Here is a 6,577-nt window from a genome sequence, read left to right as displayed (position 1 = left end):
GTGTAGGGCCCGTATTGAGTGGCACCGTGGAAGGGGGTTTGCGCTTGAAAAATGTCATTGGGCGTGTCACGTGTGAAGCTCGTGCTGGAGATTGGGATTGAAAGACGGTTGTTGGAGGTGCGATTCGTCGAGTCCTTCGCCATGTTGTCAAATGTCAATGCATTTTTTTTTTTTTTTGGTGAGATTTAAAACCCCTAACCGCAATTGCTAATTGCTAACTGCTATAACAGTTAATAGCCTAATCATTTTAAAAGCGGTTAGTAAAAATCGCTAACTACCTAAGCGATTGCGGTTAGTAGGTTTTGAAAATCCGCTAACCGCTTTTATATATATATATATATAAAAGTTGTTGTTTGCATAGTGGTAATTATGCCCCTCTTTCACCCAGGATTCCCGGTTTTAATTCCCAAAAAAACGTTTAAAATTAGCAAAAAAAAATGTTTAAAGTGAGCTCAAAATCGGTCAAAAAAAAAGCCAAAAAAAGACTTAAAAAACGGTTATCCCAAAGCGGTTAACCGCTAACCGGGTAGCAATAACCGCCTAGGCGGTTGCAGTTAGCGATTTTAGCCACTAAACCGCTAACCGCAACCGCTATTTTACCCCTACTGCTTGTCACTTTTTCTTTTTCTTTTTTCACTTATAATTGATATAGAATATTTTTTTGAAAAAAAAATTGTTTTCACTTTTTAAACACCGAAAAATTCCTCTTAAATATTAAATAAATTTTCAGATATGATCAAATGACCAACTTTCAATACATTGTTTTATAATAAATCACAAAATTATTTTCAAAAAGCAAGGGATAAATTTATTTTTGGCCAATGTAGTTTGCTATTTTGACAAGTGTCACATTATCACCAATCAACTTGTCTCCCAAACATCTCTCTCAAATTACTACTCAATTGACAATGTTCTACAAACTTTCAATTATAAACAATGTCCTTCCAAACTATCAAAAAATTGACAATATCTCTAAAGGCCAGCAAAAAAATAAAAATAACCCTAATTTTTTGTCAATAAGACAAATATCTTTATAAATTCGAGGAAAAAAAAACAAAATTTCTCTAACAAAATCGATTTTTTTTTTCCACTTCATTTTCTTTCTTTCTTTTTTTTTTTTAAAGTTAGTTTTAGTTTTTTATGTTTTGATTTCTTTTTATTTTAATTTTATTAAGCGTATTTTCATCATTATGAGGAATATTGACAACTTTTTCGTAGTTTGGGGAGAAATATTGTCATAATTGAAAATGTTAGTGGCATTATCAAGTGAATTGTAGTTTAAGGGAGATATGTGGACTTCTCCCAAAAAATGACCAACAAATATTTGAAATAAAATATGTTCAAAAAATACATAAAGAAAACAAAAATTGCTAGGGTAGTCATGCCACCTGCTTTGACCAAATGGAGGGTGGCTTAACCACCTCTAGCTAAGACTACGAGGCTTCAATTGCAACTTAACCAAAGGATTATGTGAAATGCGCATACGGTATGAAATTACGTGGCTGCTAATAGAAAAGAAAAGGAGAATTTATCCATTAATTAGAAAGAATAAGCTATTGAATTAACCAAAGTTTAGCTAAATTTAATCTAAAAACCTCACTTTTGCTATTTTAACTAATCACTTTCCAAAAACACCACACATCTAACTTTCTAAATATATATTTACTTCATTTGAATTTATTTTTTATTCTTTCTTTATTTTTATTATTCTTATGATAGTTACAATGTATTCTTACAGAAATTCAACCCTAAAATTAAAATCAAATTGTATAATAATTTAACTTAGCCGGATCCCTGTGAAAATTCCTTTAAATTCCATTAAAAAAGAAAATCAAGATTAAGTAGCCCAACCAACAACCCAACCGTAGCTTAATACAACTCACTAAAACAAAGCCCAAACAAATTTGATTTCTAATTTTTGGTTTATAACGTATTTTGATTACTCCAAATCCACTTGTATGATACCCAAGATTGAGTCCAAATTTGGAAGAGAACCCAAATAAGTTTGGTGCACATTAGCACCCATTATTTATATTAATTTTTATAAGCTAATTTACATAATATTTACAATTAATTAATTTAGTTTCACCTTGTATATAATTCATGTAGGATTTAGCACACATATATTTACAATTCATCAATGTGGAATTAATTTTCATAATCAGTAACATAGTGATAAAATAGACATTATATTATAGTAGACTTATATTTAATATGAATTAAATTTCATTTAAAATTAATTTAAATTAGTTTTGTTATCAGTATTTTTAGATTAGAGATAAACATGCCTCTATTTATATTTCAATTATCTAGTTATTTATTTGAGGAATACAGCCCCAACTTTGGGGTTGGGGCCAACTTTTTTCTTATTTTTTAATTTAAAAAAATAACAAAATTAAAAATTAAAATTTTTTTTGAAGCAATCATTTTTATTTTGGTCCTTCTTTTATTTTTGGTATTTTTTTTAAAAAAATAACAATTGTATTTTTCTTCATGATAATGGCTTTTTTTTTTTTCATAAGCTTTTTTAATTTTTTAATTTTTAATTTTTTAAATTAAAAAATGAAAAAAAGTTTCTTAAATAAAATTTTTTTATTTTTTAAATTAAAAAATAAGGCAAAAGTTGGTCTCAAGTTGGACAAAATAGTTGGGCTTTTAGCATTTTTCCTAATTATTTTTAAGTCAATATTGCATTAGTTATCTTTCTACGGGCTTATCTCAAAGTGAGTGTATAAGAGTTCTACTTCAAGTCTAAGTCGTTATAATGTTTCTATTTAAAAGATTATATTTTAATAAAAAATATCAGAAAATTAATCCCAAACCTTGAGTTTGAAAATTAATTTTTAGGTTTTCTCAAAATCTAAAAAGTTTAGGTTCTATCAGAACTTAAATTATATCAGGTCTTGTTGTCATGATATAAATTAAGTATTTAAGTTTAAATACCAAAAAAATAATATAACCCTTCACACCATATAATTTTTATTCTTTTTTCAAAATGCCCTAATTGATAAAATCACCTGAACAACTATTTTAGTTGGTCTTAGACTCCTGTGTCGGATGTTGTATTATAATTATTGGAGTTTTTGGAGTTTGCCATTCAAGTTAAATGGTGTTGATATATAAGACAAAGATAATATTCCATTGATCTAAGTATATTCCATGGATTTATTTAAGTATGACGAAAAGGATAAATGATAATCACAATGCTGCGACGGATTGTGTTGAAAAGTATCTTTCTATGCTGTCAAATAACCAATTAATAAACTTATCCAACATCTAGAAACATTTGCTCTAAGATGCTATAGCAAAAAAAAGAAGAGATCTTTTATGTGCATGTGCATTTTTCGTTATAGGAATTATGGTATGTTTGGTGAAATCTTTATAGCCTGTTCCCTAAGAACAGTATTTTAAGAACCCTTTTTCTAGCTTTCTCAAACATGGAAAACTCACAGAAAAATACTAGTTAAACAAAAAGAATTTTCAGACGTAGTCCACCACTAACACACTTTCTAAAACAAATTAACAACCAAAAAAACTCTTTTTTTATCATTATTTAAGTACGTAATTAATAAGAAAAGTCATGAATTAACGTGCGCTGAGGTTAACGTTTACCCACAAGTTTCTCCCTAAATTGGTCCAGGAAAAATTCCCTTGGCTCTCTGATCATTCCACGCTTGAATCTGCACAAATAAGAATTATTCTTTAGTCTTACGCTTGACAGCCACAATCAAACCATAAGAATTCAACGTATATAAATTCAATGAGAAACAAGAGAAATATGGTTAATTACAAATTGAAGATTTTGTACCCATTCAACTGGACACAACGATCGGTAATAGCCTGCAAACTTCCCGCACTCAAGGGCATTTTCATAAATATATATATATATATATAATGCTATAAGTCTTCCTAAAGTCATCTCAAATGTGATGTACCTTTTAAAATCACTGTTGAATTTGATATGTGATTTTTTGACTTTTGATCTATTGGTAATTTTAAAAGACACATTACATTTGGATGACTCTAAGAAGACTTATAGCATTACTATATATATATATGAGAAATTTGGATTTCGTCCATGATTATCATATATAATTGGATGATATATGTGTTAAAATAATGGTTAAGTGATTAAATTTATCTCTTTTTATTATCTTAAGCTTTTGGGACAATTGATAATTTAACATGGTATCAAAGTTAAAAGTCTTGGGATCAAACCTTAACTCCATCAAATCACCATTTTAGGATAAGTGGTGATTTAACATGGTATCAAAGCCAAATGTTATAAGATTGAACCTTGACTCAGTTAATTCACCATTTAAATTAAATATTCCACATGTTGAGCCTCACTTATTAAAAGGGAGTTTGAGCTCATACGTGATGGAAAGTGTTAAAACTAATGATTAAGTGATTAAATTTTTCTCTTCTTATAAGCTTAAGTTTTTGGAATAAGTAGTGATTTAACAATATATGTTGGGTGTTGGGTGGTTTTAAGTGAAGTAAGGCTTTCTCTGATCATTTAATAAAAGTGATCGACCACCAGCCCATTCCATAACCGATCCAATGTGGATTAACCCAACAATCTTCCTCACATATCGGGCTCTAAGTCAGAGTGGAGATAACTCATTTCTCCTGTGAGCTAAGATTTGTTAGTTTAACATGAACTCCGATACTAGTGTTAGGTGGTCTTGAGATCTCTCACCCCAAAAAGCTAATTTAAGAGCTAAGGCTTTCCCTCTCTTATAAACTAACTATAAATGTCATTAATTTCCACAACCGATCGATGCGATATGAAAATAAAAATGAGTCCTCAATATTTAAAAAAATTAAAAAAAACTCTGATCTAAGTGCTAATTTTTTCCTTCTTGTATAGCAGTCAGTACAATAATCAATATAAGTAAACAAATGAAATAAATAAAGAAGACCTCGTCGTCTTCTTTGGTCGTGTCCTTGCTTTTTGTGTCGTTGTTATTGTTGGTAGGGTGGTAAGGGGGTGGAGAGACGGTGCCATATTCATGAGCAGGCCTGGGAGCTTGCTCACCCCGGGCCACCTTGTTCACGTCTCTGGCTCTCATCTTGTCGTGAGCATCCATGTTCGCCGCCGACGTGGCTGATCTCTAGCTTTCTTCTTCTTCTCTGTGTATACGTGTGTTAATGTCTCTGTTCTAATATTTTTGGAAATTATATTATATTATTGCCTGCACAAACTTAAAAAAATGCGAGAAACATTAATTACGTTGTAAAATTACACTCTTGGTTCACATAGTGAAGCCACGTTGAAATGGAGAAGACACTTGTTGGTAGGTTTGTGACGTGTCTGTACGTAGCAGAGACTGCACACAACTGGAATATTGCTGTAGTCATATATATATATATATGGAGAATAATTTCTATAGGGTCTTGGCACAAACCAAGGCCTTTGTGCCATCCAATAAGAATGCAACACATCAACGTTGAACATTATAACAAAAATATGGTGTTCCCACCTAATTTTTTTTCTAGAATACCTAAGACAAAATACCTTCTAGAATAACCTTTTCATATTTTTCTCCAAAACCACCATAGCCACCAACCTGCCGTCGGAGACACTACCGGAGACGCCGCCAAAGATGTTGCACGACGCCGGCCGATACAGAGAAAGCCAGAGATGACGGATACTTCATTTACAGAAAACACCAGGTAAGAACCAAGCTCATCCTCCCTCTCTCCGGCGCCCCTCTCTCTCACTAGCGGCAATTGAGAAAATTTTTTTTCTCTGTTGCTGCTGAGAGAGTCTCCCTGATCTCCCTCTCTCTCTCACACACACACTGGCAGCAGAGAAATTTTTTCTCTGCTGCCAGTGCTTTCTCTGTACCGGTTGGCATCGTGCGTTGTCTTCAACAGCGTCTTCGGCTGCAGGTTGGTGGCTGGGGTGGTTTGGAGAAAAATATGAAAAAGTTATTCTATAAGGTGTTTTGTTTTAGGTATTATAGAAAAAAGATTAGGTAAAACACCATATTTTTGTTATAGTATTCCACGTTGATGTGTCGCCTTCTTATTAGAAGGCACAAATGCCTTAGTTTGTGCAAATATCATATAGAAGTTATTCTCATATATATATATATATATATATATATATATATATTAGAGCCACCGATCACTGAAATAATAAATTAATCAAATCTTTGTAAGTGATTTTTTATCTTTTATTTCAACTGAAAATTTATAATTAATCTGCAAATTGAAATACTCTATTAATAGGTGTATTGGATCCTTGATAAATATTGTGACCGAGAAATTTGACTTTATCATGAAATAATTTATTTTGGTTGTAGAAACAACTAGACAGTTTTGTTTTATTATTTGATCAATATTTTTTCTAAATATTTCCAATGTTGGTCGATTGAATCGGTTAATATCAACACAATATCTATATAAATGACTGAAAAGTTGGTAAATGGTATAAAGTTATCATTCATAATATTTTGAAATTTACTAAGGACATTTTTAATTCATAGGGTAAATTAATAATGGTATAAAGTCATCATTCATAATATTTTGAAATTTACTAAGGAAATTTTTAATTCATATGACATTC

Source organism: Corylus avellana, chromosome ca3 (assembly GCF_901000735.1).
Source record: "Corylus avellana chromosome ca3, CavTom2PMs-1.0".
NCBI lineage: Eukaryota > Viridiplantae > Streptophyta > Magnoliopsida > Fagales > Betulaceae > Corylus > Corylus avellana.
This window is presented reverse-complemented; position numbering follows the sequence as displayed.